Below are 16,974 nucleotides of genomic sequence, written 5' to 3' on the forward strand. Positions count from 1 at the left end.
TCAATGAAACTGTAAATCAGAAAAGCTAGCTATAATGTTATTACTATAGAAGGCTGCTCTGATTCTGGTTACAAAGATTCTTTTTCTTTTTTAATGTTTTTTTCTCCTAAAGTGCTAGAGATTGAGCCCAGTGTCTTGAACACGCTAACACTCTACCACTGAGCTACACCCCCAACCTCAGATACTTCTATTATTATAATCAAACCCATAATTCTAATGTTTAAAAATTGCCTATTGTCACATTGATTGGAAAATAAAATATATAACTAGAACATAAGTTCCACAAGGAAAGAAACTTAGTTTCTGAATTTACTGAACATTCAATTACTATTATTAAATGAATAAATAAATACATTTACCCTTAAAACAAAACAAAAAATTAATTTCATTTATTTTGGAAAAATATAAACTAACAGCCAGGCTGAGATATGGGCATGAGAAGGTTGAGGCTAGGCAGAAATAGGCTCATGAGGAGCCATGTATGGGGAAGAAAGGAAGAGAGCAAATTCCATTCAACAATATTTGTACTGGTGGAAGGGCTGGTGGGTATCTGGTGTCAGGCAGCAGACTCTGTTCTCCATTTAAGTGCACAAACAAAAGGATTCCAGTAAGAATGCAAGTCCATACCAGCCTAGACATTCTTGAACAGGTTGGCAGGAATCTTTCCAGCTATCCCATTGGGTTAATCACCCTTTACTTTCTGATACCAGTATAATCTGTACCTGTACACACTTCGATGGCCACCCTTAAAATACTGTATTACAATTTACTATTTTTCATATTGTCTTTTTAAATGGATTACTTACAACAGAAATTATGTTTATTTTTCCATGTAGCTTCAAAACCTAGCAAATACACACATGAATGTGTGCAACAAACATTTGCTGATGGAACAAACAAGACTGGCTACCCTTCCAATGACCAATTTGCTTGATTTTTCAGAAATAAAATGCTAAACCAATGAAGTAATAATAATTCATTCAACTTTACTAGAATGTTAGTTAGTCCAAAACTTAAAGTTGCAGAGGAGCAAAACTGAAGTTCTTGTGTGACTGCTGTGCACAATTGCTATTGCCAGCTTTGAAAATTTTTCTTCCTCAAATAATATTGGCAGGCTACTACATAATTTGCAGGGCCCAGGGCAAAAAAGGAAATGAGGGGTTCCCTGAAAAAAAGCAAGAGAAATGTAATCTGAAAATTACCAAAATGTAAAATATTCCTCTTAAAAATATTACTCATGAAATGTAATAGGGGTGCTGTGAGACACAACAACCCAAATTACAAATCAGCAGAAAACACTTTTGGTGTTATGATTTTTTATAACAAAATGAATAATAATGATGTGATGTCTTGATTAATCACAAGATTTTTCTGGCTCACTTTTCTGCAAATTAATTTATTAGTTCCTCCTAATTATACTTTTTGCAACTTCCTTTTCAGTTGACATATTTGAAAGTGATGTCAGTGGCCCTTGGGAAATACAAGATAACCAAAAATTTTTGACAATTTTTAAATTTGAAAAGACTTTTCCTTAAAGATGCATCTGTTCCTGGAATTGTTTAGAGAATTTCCAGGCTGTGACAGCATTTGGATAAATTTCTGATAAACATTTCAAAATTCATAACATTTAGAACTGTTAAGTCCCATAGAACAATTTTTCTAAAGTACATGTTGTGATATATAGTACATCTATTTACATGTGTGAACTTCATTTAAAATGTATTTAAAATTTATTCAATATTCATTAAAATGAATTCATTAAGATGAAACATTAAAATGTAAGTTGTGGAGGTTATGCAAGAATCTATACATAGTTTTGGTTAGTATATAATTCCAAAACACTCACTATGCATTTTATTGTATGTTCAATGACAAAAATAAAACAAAAAATGACCTTTGTTGTTAATCCTTAGTTTATACAAAGCTTCACATGAAAAAATGTTCTTTATTGTCAAATGCAATGACATTTAAATATCATTTTTATTCTAAGCATAGATATTTGATTTGTAATGTTGCAGCAGTTTTCCAAACTGGTGATTTTTAAACTCTGAGGAATTCTTAATAACTTCCTTATATGCTTTATTGCAAACCCCATGTGTTTGCTTTTATTTTGTAATAATTTATTTAAAAAAATGTCTGTCTGAGTGCCAGCAGTTCCTGTCCTTAATGTGCAAATGCCACATGGACAAGTTCTGGGGACCTGCTCCCATGTTAGGTCCCAGAACTGTCCTCATACAAAGTGTCTTCTGTCTTCTGACCCTGGTGGTGGTAGCTTCCCCTACTACTTCTGCTGTTACTACTGCCTCTGCTGTTGCTGTCATCATTGCCACTAATTTGGACCCAGCTGTTTCCAGTTTTCTGCTATTATAAAAGTGTTGCGATATATAGTATATCTATTTACCTTAAAATACATTTTAAAGGTTCCTAGAATCTTTATAATTAAAATGGCATTAACTTTGAAAACCAAGGTTGAGGCAATCAAAGCACTGCACTTTTAAATATGGTACAGCTTACATGGGCAACAAAATATGGTTACTACATTGAATTTGGACAAATTTCTGTTTGCTGAAGTTTTCAGTTTCTTTTGTCATGAAAATTCTAAGTATTTAGACCAGATAGAGCATTTTACATAGTGAAGCAACTAAAAGATATTTTAACAGGGTTCTGATTGACATCATCAGACAAACTTCAGCCCTTAGAATAAAATATTTGGGCATAAATTTAACCAAAGACATGAAAAAGCTCTAGACTGAAAACTATTTTTTAAAAAAGTGATGAGAGAAATTAAATAGACATAAATAAAAAGAAAGAACTCTCACATTCACAAATCACAAGAATTAATAGTTCAGTAGCCAGGCGAGGTGGCACATACCCATAATCCCAGCAGCTTGGGAGACTGAGGCAGGAGGATCATGATTTCAGAATCAGCGTTAGCAATTTAGCAAGGCCCTTGGTGACTCCCTGATTCTAAATAAAATATAAAACATGTCTGGGGATGTGGCTCAGTGACTGAGTGCCCCTGGATTCAATCCCTGGTACCAAAAAAAAAAAAAAAAAGCATCCATACTACCTAAAGTAATCTAAAGATTCAGTGTAATCCCTGTCAAAATTCCAATGCACTTTTCCTAGAAATAGAAAAAATCCTTAAATTCATATGGAATCACAAAAGACCCTGACTAACCAAAGCAATCTTGTCCAAGAAGAAAAAAGCTGGAAGCATCATGCTTCCTGATTTCAAAATACAGTACAAAGCTATAGCAATCATAATAATATGGTACTGGCATTTAAAAATTAGACCATTGCTACTATAATGCACGTAGGCATAACTTTAAACATTTAAAAATTAAAAACATTTAAAAAATAGACCAATGGAACAGAAAAAAGAGCTCATAGATGAACCCATGCATATACAGGCAAACAATTTTCAAGAAGTGCAACAAGATTTCAAAATGAGAGAGTCTCATCAATAAATTGTGTTGAGATAAAAATCAGTCATGGGTTTCCAAGATGGCGGACTAGAGGGGGGCTGCATTTCATGTTGCTCCAGGACTTAGGATTCAAAAGAGGAGATATTGAGAGACTTGGGAGTAACTCAAAGCAGCCGGGTGAGTCTCTCCCATTGGGGAGGCATCCCGGATGGGGCGGTAGTCCCGGAACGCAGGGAACTTTGTGAAGTAAAGCTGCCGGCGAGACACCCCTCCCCCCGCTGGAGCAGTGAACTCGGACAACTGGGAGCGTCGTAGAGGAGGCCGCTCAGCACAGCGCTTGGACTCGGAGCCACCACTGGGGCTCCGAGGGGCTGCCAGAGGAGGAGCGGCGAGGAAAGCTGTTTGGACTCAGAGCAACCGCTCCGGAACATAGGGGCCTGCCCGGAGGAGGAGGAGGAGGAGGAGGAGGAGTGCGGCGGGTCGCTTGGACTTGAGTGACTGCATTAGAGCTCCAGGCAGCTGCTCAGAGGAGGAGGTGAGTGGTGAGTTGTTTGGACTCAAAGCGACCGCTCCTGAACACCAGGGGGCTGCCTGGAGGAGGAGCGCAGCGTGTCGCTTGGTCTCGAGCAGCCACACCAGAGCTCCAGGGGGCTGCCCAGAGAAGGCGTGCAGCGGGTGACTCAGAGTGACCGCTCCTGAATACCCGGGGGGGCTGCCCAGAGAACAAGGAGGAACAGGGCGGGTCACTTGGACTCGGAGTGAATGCCCAGGGCTACGGGCGGTTGGCGGGAGGAGGAGGCACGCAGTGAGTTGCTTGGACTCCTAGTGACCGCACCAGAACACCGGGCGGCTGTCCGGAGGAAGAGGCGTGCGGTGGGTCGCTGGGTCTCGGAGGGACCGTACGGGGCTCCAGGTGGCTGCACAGAGGAGGGACCACATAGCCAGGCGATTAGGTGCAGAGCAGGGTCCCAGGACCTAGGAGGCTTCTTGGTGGAAGAGCCACACAGAGACACGCTTAGGGGCGGAGTGAAGGTTCCAGGACTGCGGCACATTCTCTGAGGAGAGGCAGCCTAAGGAGTCTGTGAAGGGTGAGGCTCCCAGGCCCTGGAGGTAGGTCTGGGCCCCTGGGAACATTGCAGAGGAAGGCAGCCCAGCCCAGGCGGTAGTTGTAGATTGAGGGGAACCTCTATGAGGGGAACTGACCAGCAAGATCCCCCCCACCGGTGAGTCTTCCCTGCCCGGTGAGGTTTTCCCACAAGGACAGTAAAACCAGAGGCACAGGCCCAAACAGGCCTTGCCTCAGCCCGCACCCTAGTTCCCCATTGGATGACCATTGGTCAACAAGTGGAGGTACCTCTGCCCACTAACAGGGAATATACCCCACCTGAAGGCCACCATCATTAGAGAGGCAGCTTCCTTGTAGAGCACCGCACTATCAACTTCCTCCAAGATTTCAGCCTACTGAAGGCTAAGAGGGAATATACTAGAAATCTTCAGGGACATTGTAAGTCAATAGAGGAAATCTGTAATATCTCAGCGGTCCACTGATACCTGAACAATATGAGAAAACAAGGTAAGAAAATGCCCCAAACAAATCTAGATGTTACATCAATAAAACCCAATGACAGCATGGCAGAAGAAAAGGCAGAAAAGGAGTTCAGAATATACATAATTAAAATGATCAGGGAAGCAAATGATGAGATGAAAGACCAAATGCAGGCACTGAATAATGAGATGAAAGAGCAAATGCAGGCATTGAATGATCGTACCAATCGACAGTTAAAAGAGCAAATACAGGAAGCAAAATCATTTCAATAGTTAGAGATATTGAAAAAAAAAAACAAACAGAAATCCTTGAAATGAAGGAAACAATAAACCAAATTAAGAACTCCCTAGAAAGCATATCCAATAGGATAGAACACCTGGAAGACAGAACCTCAGACATTGAAGACAAAATATTTAACCTGGAAAACAAAGTTGAACAAACAGAGAAGATGGTAAGAAATCATGAACACAATCTACAAGAATTATGGGATATCATGAAAAGGCCAAATTTAAGAATTATTGGGATTGAGGAAGGCTTAGAGAAACAAACCAAAGGAATGAACAATCTATTCAATGAAATAATATCAGAAAATTTCCCAAATCTGAAGAATGAAATGGAAAATCAAGTTCAAGAGGCTTATAGGACTCCAAATACACAAAATTACAACAGACCCACACCAAGGCACTTTATAATGAAAATACCTAACACACAAAATAAAGACAGAATTTTAAAGGCTGTGAGAAAAAGAACCGAATTACATTCAGGGGGAAACCAATACAGATATGAGCAGATTTTTCAATCCAGACCCTAAAAGCTAGAAGGGCCTAGAACAACATTTTTCAAGCCCTGAAAGAAAATGGATGCCAACCAAGAATCTTATACCCAGCAAAACTTACCTTCAAATTTGACGATGAAATAAAATCCTTCCATGATAAACAAAAGCTAAAAGAATTTACAAAAAGAAAGCCAGAATTACAGAACATTCTCAGCAGAATATTCCATGAGGAAGAGATGAAAAACAAAGAAGCAAATCAGCAAAGGGAGGAATTATCCTAAAGGAATTGTCAAATAAAGGAGGAACCAAGTTGTGTCAAATAAATAAATAAATAATATAAAATAAATGAACCAAATGACCGGGAATACAAATCATATCTCAATAATAACCCTGAATGTTAATGACCAGAATTCATCAATCAAAAGACATAGACTGGCAGATTGGATTAAAAAGAAAGATCCAACAATATGTTGCCTGCAAGAGACTCACCTCATAGAAAAAGATACCCATAGACCAAAGGTGAAAGGATGGGGAAAAACATACCATGCACATGGACTCAGCAAAAAAGCTGGAGTATCCATCCTCATTTCAGATAATGTGGACTTCAAGCCAAAGTTAGTCAGAAGGGATAAAGAAGGACATTTCATACTGCTTAAGGGAAGCAAAATCAGCAAGATATAACAATCATAAACATCTATGCCCCAAACAGTGGCTCATCTATGTATGTCAAACAAATCCTTCTCAATTTCAGAAACCAAATAGACCATATCACAATAATACTAGGTGATTTTACCATGCCTCTCTCACCACTGGACAGATCTTCCAAACAAAAATTGAATAAAGAAACCATAGATCTCAATAACACAATCAATAATTTAGATTTAACAGACATTTATAGAGTATACCATCCAACCAAGAGCGAATACACTTTCTTCTCACCAGCACATGGATCCTTCTCTAAAATAGAACATATATTATGCCACAAAGCTAATGTTAGCAAATACAAGAAGATAGAGACACTACCTTGTATTCTATCAGATCATAATGGATTGAAGTTAGAAATAAATGAAAGAGTAAAAAACAAACTACTCCAACACCTGGAGATTAAACAATATGCTCTTATATGATGAATGGATAACAGAAGATATTAGGAAGGAAATTAAAAAATTCTTAGAGGTAAATGAGAACAAAGAAACATCATATCAAAATCTCTGGGACACTATGAAAGCAGTACTAAGAGGGAAATTTATTTCATGGAGCGCATTTAATAAAGAAGTAAAACTCAACAAATAAACAACCTAACACTACAGCTCAAAGCCCTAGAAAAAGAAGAACAGACCAGCACCCAAAGTAGTAGAAGACAGGAAATAGTTAAAATCAGAGCTGAAATCAACGAAATTGAAACAAAAGAAACAATACAAAAAATTGACAAAATAAATAGTTGGTTCTTCGAAAAAATAAACAAAATTGATAAATCTTTAGCCACACTAACAAAGAGAAGACGAGAGAAAACTCAAATCACTAAAATTCGGAATGAACAAGGAAATATCACAACAGACACGAGTGAAATACAAAACATAATTAGAAGCTATTTTGAAAATCTATACTCCAACAAAATAGAAAATTTCGAAGACATTAACAGGTTTCTAGAGACATACGAATTGCCTAAACTGAACGAGGAAGACATACACAATTTAAATAGACCAATTTCAAGTACTGAAATAGAAGAAGTCATCAAAAGCCTACCAACAAAGAAAAGTCCAGGACCAGATGGGTTCTCAGCCAAGTTCTACAAAACCTTTAAAGAGCTCATTCCATTACTTCTCAAAGTATTCCATAAAATAGAAGAGGAGGGAACCCTCCCAAACTCATTCTACGAAGCCAATATCACCCTGATACCTAAACCAGACAGAGACACATCGAGGAAAGAAAACTTCAGACCAATATCCTTAATGAACATCGATGCAAAAATTCTCAATAAAATTTTAGCAAATCGCATACAAAAACATATTAAAAAGATAGTGCACCATGATCAAGTGGGTTTCATCCCCGGGATGCAAGGTTGGTTTAACATCAGGAAATCAATAAATGTAATTCACCATATCAATAGACTTAAAGTCGAGAATCACATGATAATTTCAATAGATGCAGAAAAAGCATTTGATAAAATACAGCACCCCTTCATGCTCAAAACACTAGAAAAAATAGGGATAGTAGGAACCATCTATGCTAAGCCCATGGCTAATATCATTCTAAATGGTGAAAAACTGAAAGCATTCCCCCTGAAAACTGGAACAAGGCAGGGATGCCCTCTTTCACCACTTCTATTCAATATTGTCCTTGAAACTCTAGCCAGAGCCTTTAGACAGACCAAAGAAATTAAAGGGATACGAATAGGAAAAGAAGAACTCAAACTATCCCTATTTGCGGATGATATGATTACATACTTAGAGGAACCAGGAAATTCCACCAGAAAACTTTTAGAACTCATAAGTGAATTCAGAAAAGTAGCAGGTTACAAGATCAATGCTCATAAATCTAATGCATTTTTATACATAAGTGGTGAGCCTTTGGAAAGAATAATTAGGAAACTACCCCATTCACAATAGCCTCGAAAAAAATAAAATACTTGGGAATCAATCTCACAAAAGAAGTGAAAGACCTCTACAATGGGAACTACAGAACACTAAAGAAAGAAATTAAAGAAAACCTTAGAAGATGGAAAGATCTCCCATGTTCTTGGATAGGAAGAATTAATATTGTCAAAATGACCTAAAGTGCTATACAGATTCAATGCAATTCCAATTAAAATCCCAATGACGTACCTTACAGAAATAGAGCAAGCAATTATGAAATTCATCTGGAAGAATAAGAAACCCAGAATAGCTAAAGCAATCCTTAGCAGGAAGAGCGAAGCAGCGGGTATCGCAATACCAGATCTTCAACTCTACTACAAAGCAATAGTAACAAAAACGGCATGGTATTGGTACCAAAATAGAAAGGTAGATCAATGGTACAGAATAGAGGACACGGACACAAACCCAAATAAATACAATTTTCTCATACTAGACAAAGGTGCTAAAAATATGCAATGGAGAAAAGATAGCCTCTTCAACAAATGGTGCTGGGAAAACTGAAAATCTCTATGCAACAGAATGAAACTAAACCCATATCTCTCACCATGCACAAAACTAAACTCAAAATGGATTAAGGACCTCAGAATCAGACCAGACACCCTGCAGATTATAGAAGAAAGAGTAGGTCCAAATCTTCAACATGTCAGCTTAGGACCAGACTTCCTCAACAGGACTCCCATAGCACAAGAAATAAAACCAAGAATCAATAACTGGGATAGATTCAAACTAAAAAGCTTTCTCTCAGCAAAGGAAACTATCAGCAATGCGAAGAAAGAGCCTACAGAGTGGGAAAATACCTTTGCCAATCATACTTCAGATAGAGCACTAATCTCCAGAATCTATAAGGAACTCAAAAAACTCTACACCAAGAATACAAATAATCCAATCGACAAATGGGCTAAGGAAATGAATAGACACTTCACAGAAGAAGATCTACAAGCAATCAACAAACATATGGAAAAATGTTCAACATGTCTAGTAATAAGAGAAATGCAAATCAAAACCACCCTAAGATTCCATCTCACCCCAATTAGAATGGCGATTATCAAGAATACGAGCAACAACAGGTGTTGGCGAGGATGTGGGGAGAAAGGTACACTCATACATTGCTGGTGGGGCTGCAAATTAGTGCAGCCACTGTGGAAAGCAGTGTGGAGATTCCTTAGAAAACTTGGAATGGACCCACCATTTGACCCAGCTATCCCACTCCTTGGCTTATACCCAAAGGACTTAAAATCTGCATACTACAGAGATACAGCCACATCAATGTTCATAGCTGCTCAATTCACAATAGCCAGATTGTGGAACCAACCTAGATGGCCTTCAATTGATAAATGGATAAAGAAACTGTGGTATATATATACAATGGAATATTATTCAGCCATAAAGAATGATAACATTATGGCATTTGCAAGCAAATGGATGAAACTGCGAATATCATGTTAAGTGAGATAAGCCAATCTTAAAAAACCAAAGGATGAATGATATCGCTAATAAGTGGATGATGATGACACATAATGGGGGGTGGGAGGGGTTAGTGTTAGGGTTAGAGTTAGGGTTAGGGAGGGGGGCAAGAATGAAGTTAGGAAGGACTGTATAGAGGGAAAAGAGGGGTGGGAGTGGTGGGGGGAAGGGGAGGAAAACAGAATGAATCAAACAACATTACCCTATGTAAATTTATGATTACACAAATGGTATGCCTTTACATCATGTAGAAACAGAGAAACAACATGTATCCCATTTGTTTACAATAAAAATAAATAAATAAAATAAATAAATAAATAAATTGTGTTGAGGAAGCTGGACATCCACATGCCAGAGAGTAAAACTACACCTCTGCCATTCATAAAAATTAGCTCAAATGGATTAAATTTTTAAGAGAATTAGAAAATCCAGAGAACAGCAGCAACAATAAAATGGATTAAGGACTTAAGAATTGAAACTATAGGGCTCCCAGAAGAGAACGTAGGGGAAGAGCTCCTGGATGTTGGTTTTGGCAATGAGTTTTTGGATAGGACACCAAAGCACAAGTAACAACAGAAAAATAAACAAGTGGGATTACATCAAACTAAAAAGTTTCTGCACAGCAAAGGAAATAACCAATAAAATGAAATGGCAACTTGTGAAATGAGAATATATTTGCAAATCATATGTCCAATAAAATAAGGCATTAATATCCAAAATATACCAGGCATTTTCAAAACTGAATAGCAAAACAGACAAAAACAAAAGCAAAATGTGATTGAAAAAGAGGGAAAGGGCCTGAACAGATACTTTTTCAAGATGTAGATGCGGTCAACAGATATAAGAACAGGTGCTCAAGGTCACTAATCATCAGAGAAATGAAAACCACAATGAGAATCACCTCACACCTGTTAGGATGGCTACTAAGTACAATATAAAAACAAAAGATAGTATTGAGGAGAATACGAAAGAAAGGGAATTCTTGTACACTGTTGGTAGGAATGAAAATTGTAAAGAAACTATGGAAATCAGCATGAAGGTACCTCAAAAAATTAAAAATGAAGCAGCTTTATGAAATAGCTTTATAATCCAGAAGTACTACTTCTGGGTATACTTCCAAAAGAATTGAAATAAAGATTTTAAAGATTTATCAGCACTCCCATGTTCAATGCAGTGCTATTCACAGTAGCCAAGGTATAGTATCAACTCAGTGTCTTAACAGATGAGTGATAAAGAAAATGTGGTATGTTTACACAATGGAATACTTTTCAGCCTCTAAAAACAAGGGAATTCTGCCATTTGTAATATCATGCATAAACCAGAGGGTATTGTGCTAAGTCAAATACAGTATTGTATCATCTCATATGTGGAATCTAAAATAGTTAAACTCAGAAACAGAGTACTTGTGATGGGGAGAAATTGGGAGGTGGTGGTTGAAGGGAATGAAATTACTGTTATGCAAGATAAATACATCCTGGAAATCAACTATTTATTATAGTGTCCATGGTTAACAATACTCTACAGTATACTTACAACAATAATAAAAGGGCCAGGAGGAACTCTGGAAGATCATATGCCATTAGTAATAATGATGGTTTCATGGGTATATTCTTATCCACAAACTCATTGACACGTGCACATGAAACATGTCCAGCTTTGTGTGTGTGTGGTACTAAGGACTGATCCCAGGGTACTCTACCACTTTTATTTATCTATTTATTTATAGACTGGGTCTTACTAAGTCCCAAGCTGGCCTCAAATTTACAATCTTCCTGCCTCAGCCTCATGCCTGGGATTACAGGCATGTGTGACTATACCTAGGTATAGCTTTTTTTTTTTTAATTAGAGTTTTATAGTTGTACATAGTAGTTGGGCTTATGAACAACTTTTTTATATGCCAACCATACCTCAGTAGAGTGGTTCAAAGAAAAAAAATTAAGAGTGAGTGGGAAAAAAGAAAACATAATAGGGACAAATATAAAAGTCTCTGTTAAGACTTAAGCTAATTAAATAATAGGAAGGAAAAGACTTGAGTGGATAACAAAGTTTAGTTTGTTTTTTGTTTGTGAAACAGAAAATATACAAGGATTAGTTAATATAGGATTATAAAATCCATTGTATTAATATTACCATGCTACAGGCAATATGATTGACAGCTATAAATAAACAAATTAAAAAAAATACATTCTCAGGCTACAGTGATATAAACTAGAGAATGTTTATAAAATGCCTTGAATTCTTGGTGTGGAAAGAACTACATAGCTGTCAGGTGTAATAATTCTAGAGACTTAAATGTCCAGAATACATAAATCAATGAAGACCAAGAATCTACAACTATGTAAACAACTTATAATCTAAAGAGGAATCAAGGCAGGGAAATAACTAAGCCTGTCATACAAGGTAAGGTAAAATACCCCCCACAAAAGCAATGTCCTTAGGTAGGTAGAAAAAAAAAAGTCATTTGCAGCCTGGAATTTAGACTTTCATCTACAGGTCTTGGGAACCATTGCAGTTTTTGCAGAGAGGAGTTAACCTGTGTTGTTAAGATACTGGTGACACCAGGAGGAATGGGTTGGAAAGAGTGTGAATCTGAAGGCAAGGAGGCAGTGTAGAGGCTGGGAGCCAGCCACTGTGCCATAAGAGAAAGATCCTGTGGTTAGCAAAACTAGATGAGGGTCCTAGCCTCAGGGAGCTTGGAGACTGGTAGAAATTAATCAAGAATCACAGACATAAATTTTAAAAATTTATAACTGAAATAGGTGCCATGAAGGCTTGGACTGGAGAAGCTGGTGGTCATGCAGGGTACACTTGCAGGGGTACTACTGCTGGAAGACTCCAGGATGAGCCCCTAGCTGAGACTATGCTGCAGGCATCTGAAGAGAGGACATGGTCTGATGTGGCCTTCCAGAAAGCAGAGGATGTGAACCAAGCTTTGACACACATGCTTTTGACCCACACAGAAGCAAAAGGCCAGTGAAGGAGAAAGGAAGCTACATATCGAGGTTTCATTCCATCTAGCTCTATTCTTCATACTACATCTAGGGGTTAAGAAAAAAGCCAAAGCAGGAAGCTTCACACAGAATAATTAAGCAATACACATTGCGGGCAATGGCTTGTTTTGTAAGACACACCACCATTTCCTCTTCTTGAAAACTAAACAGGGGTGATCATCATTTTGTTTGGATTTTGAACTCTTAAAGATTTTTCTTGACGGTTTCAAGGAGTATGTGCAAAAAAGCAAACAACACATGTTCCAGAGAACAGGGCAGGATACACAGTGTGAATTTTGTACGGTGCGATGGCAATGCTCCAAGAAAGATGTTGTAAGAAACCACACCGTCTTTCGATATCACTTGTCCCTGGACAAGCACACATTTTGTTCATTTTAGAAATAGCACGGTATAATTTAAAAGTAAAATATGTTCTATTTCTCGCCTATGTCTATGTGCAACCTGATCATTTGTCAATGTAATTTAGCTTTTCTAACTGCCCTGGAAACAGGATTTCGTGCTTCTTTCCCCAGGAGCCCACTGCTGTAGAAGGTTAGTTGCAGGATTGTTTCTACAGTAATTCAGAGCCAAACCTCTTGGAGGAAGGGAGAACTCTAGGACACTTCCATTTATTTACTTTTTGTTTCAGTTTCCTAATATATTTTTAAAGACACAGAAATGTTGGAACAGGGTCACAAAAATTGTTTAACAAATGCCTCTTAATCCTGTCAGTATATTTTTGTGCTCTTATGTATATTTCCTACATATATTTCATTAAAAGTCTCCATCGAAGGCCCATTCTAAGAGCACACTGGTCCATAACATGAAAGGCTCAGAGTACTGGGCAGCTAATCTGACGTGAGGCATGCCTCAGATCCACTTAACAGACAATAATAATATTGGATACTACCAACTTGGCAGTCCTAAATGCAACAGATAAATTTATTGCATTTATTCATGTTCAGATACTTTATTCTAAAACTCATTCTTACTATAGTAAAATAAAATTAGACTTGAAACATTTTTGAAGATGTAGATACATGTGTTAAAAAAATAGATGATAAAAGTTTTTCTTGAAGATCCAACAAACAAGAACACAACTTCTTTCTGTTCAAAAAAAGAAAAAGGAAAAAGAAAGAAACTATCCTATCCTATCAAAAAATAATTCTGTAAAAAGAAAAACCATTGAAGCACAGGGGAAAAAAAAAAAAAAAAAAAAAACCTCCTGCAGTGGGTATGTACAATAGAATTTGCCTCATTATTGAAATGTTCAAGAAACAATCTGGGTAAGACCACCTTTAAACACACACACACACACACACACACACACACACACACACACACACACATACACACAGGTATGAAAGCAAAACTCTGAAGAGCTCCAAGTGCACATGTAGCCATTAAATGTTCACATATATTAGACAGTTAAATCCTAGATGATACGTATGTGTAACCAATGAGGAATCTGTTACTTGTCCACAACTATGGAGAGTCCACGGCTCTGTAACAGGATAAACCCCCTCCCTAGGATGGAAGCATGTTGAGCGTACTAGGTCCTGGTTCTTCGCTGCACTATCCTCTTACCTCTCTGTGCCCACTCCCACCATGTCCCAAGCACAGATCCAAGAAAAGTTCATTTTCTTTGCAAAGGTTATGTATTCTTCCATTTTTTCTTTGAAACCTACATAACCAAAATGAGCTCTATATTAGTCATTTCTGACTAGATATAACATATTGTTGGGTCACGACAGGAAGCACCATACATGTGGCAGAACTGTCATAGAAACAAGATTTTATCACTAATACATATTCCTGGTGACCCTTGTCAGTATGAAGGCATTCATGCCCAGTGCACCTATTAACAGCATTTATATAGTTCTTACAATTTAAACAAAGCTTTTCCTCATCTTATTTCACTGTAATGCTACCAACAACCATATACCACAAGAATTATCTCTATTTCGTAGATGAGGAAATTGAAATTCAGAAAGGATGAAGGTTGTACCCAAGATCACACAACAATAGATGGAAGTATTTATTCAAACCATGTTCCCTGGCTCAAATTCCTTGCCCTTTTACATTCTATCACCTTTAAGACTCTATCTGTGGTCTTAGCTAAAGAGCAAGAGTACAGGCAGGCTGCTGGAATCCAACATCTGTCACTTGACCGGTACAGGGTTGGGACTCCTTTAGGAAAGAGCAGGCCAAGATAGTGTAAATCAATCAAAGATAAACTAATTCTGGTAGAGCAGTGATGATTAGGCGGTCTACAAGGTGGGAAGAGTGAGCTGAGCAAAACAATGGGCTACAGAGTTTGTTGCTATAGTTACAAACAAAAGCAAAGGCTTCGCATATTGCATGGCAAGAAACACCAGTTTTATATCTGCAGTAATTTGCAGTCTTTCTGCAAGTCTCATCAGGCTTTAGAAATTCAGAGTGCCTAAAAGGCCCTATCAGTTCCCTTTAGAGTTTCCACATAATTTAGTAGTGAGCAGAGGCTGAGAGTTCCAAATCCTGTAGGAGGTTTGGAATGCCCAAGTAGGTCTAGCTCTGACACTCTTCCAGGTCTGTAAAACAGAGATTCCACATGTTTGGGTGCAATTAAAATCATAACACTGTAGCAACTCCTCAAGCTTGCTATGAAGATACACATTTGAAAAACTCCACCAACCTCTTTGCTTGAATTTTTAAAAATGATACCAAAAAGTACGCTTACAATGTTACAATAGTAGTCTATATATCTTTTTTAAAAACAAGAAAAACGGATTTAATTATTTACATATGCATAGGAGTACACTAAAAAATATGACTCCTGGTGATAGCTAGGATTTACGTCTTACACACTATTTTAACAGGGCCTGAGGTTAAAAGGGCACTTCTGGGAAAACAAATCTCTTTTAGGAAAAAGCAGTGGACCTTTAGGAGATAAATGGGAGATCTCATAGATTTTTTTTTCTTTTTAAATTGGATCTTTATAGTTATACATTAGGATTCATTTTGACATAATTATAAAAGCATGGAATATAATTTGCTCTAATTCAGTTCTTAGTACTTCCCTTTTCCCTTCCCTCCTCCCTCCCCCTGTTCATTTTCCTCTATAGTCTACTGATTTCTGTTATTATAATTTTTTGATGGTTGTTTTTAATTAGGGTCTCGTGGATATGCATGATGGTGTGATTCACCGTAGTATATTTATACAGGTGCATAGGAAAATTAGGTCAGATCCATTCCACTGTTCTTCCGTTATCCCACCCCTCCTCCTTCCTCCACCTCAATCCCTTTGTCTACTCCACTGATCTTTCTTCTATTTTGATGGAATTATCTAATTAAGAAATTACCTTGCAAACCTGCTCCTTCAGTTCCCTTTTCTCTTCCTCATTCCCTGGTTGTAGGGATGTTATACCTAGATGGGTGTGTTTCCTGAGCAGAGCACTTAATGAAATATGAGTGATCGCTGCTTCCCAGCCACAGCAGCCAGGTTCTTCTTCAGGTCCCTGCCTTCTTCCACCTCCTCCTCCTATATTTCGTCTAAGACTGGAATTAGTGGCTTTAAGTCAGTCTACCAGGATGGCAGCATGATAATAGAAATGATTATTTTGGTCAGTGCAGGGACTGAATCCAGGAGTGTTTATCCATTGAGCCACGTCCCCAGCCCTTTTTATTTTTTATTTTGAGACAGGCTCTCACTAAGTTGCTTAGGGCCTTGCTAAATTGCTGAGGCTTGCTCTGAACTTGTGATCCTCCTGCCTCAGCCTCCCAAGTTGCTGGGAGTGCAGTGGTACATGCACCTGGCCTGAAATGACTATTTTGAAGTTCAGTGATTTAGGCTTCATTCTCATTTCTCCTCTTCCTGTGTGGCCTTGGGCAAGACATTTATCCTCTGAGCGGCTATTTCCTAAACAATAAGATGATTTAAAAGTTGTGAAGATTAAATGGGACAATGCGCATGATGTCCCAGTGCAGAGCCCAGCTTATGGTCCTCAACAAATGTTAGCTCCCTCCCACCACTGCCTCCTTACTTTGCTTTCATATATAATATTCTTTATATTATTTTGACAGGGAACAAATAATTATAAGTCAGTCTGGAGCTGGACCAAACATTTTACATATTAGTGATAATATGTAAGCTGGA

At 37.9% G+C, this 16,974-nt stretch overlaps 1 protein-coding gene across 3 annotated transcripts in view; it reads right to left on the minus strand.

Annotated features, from left to right (window-relative positions):
* Positions 1-16,974, minus strand: part of CCDC146 (coiled-coil domain containing 146) — a 175,249-nt gene that overhangs the window by 138,444 nt on the left and 19,831 nt on the right. The gene's annotated exons all lie outside the window — the stretch shown is intronic.

The sequence above is a fragment of the Sciurus vulgaris genome (genome assembly GCF_902686455.1).
Source record: "Sciurus vulgaris genome assembly, chromosome: 8".
Taxonomy (NCBI): Eukaryota; Metazoa; Chordata; class Mammalia; order Rodentia; family Sciuridae; genus Sciurus; species Sciurus vulgaris.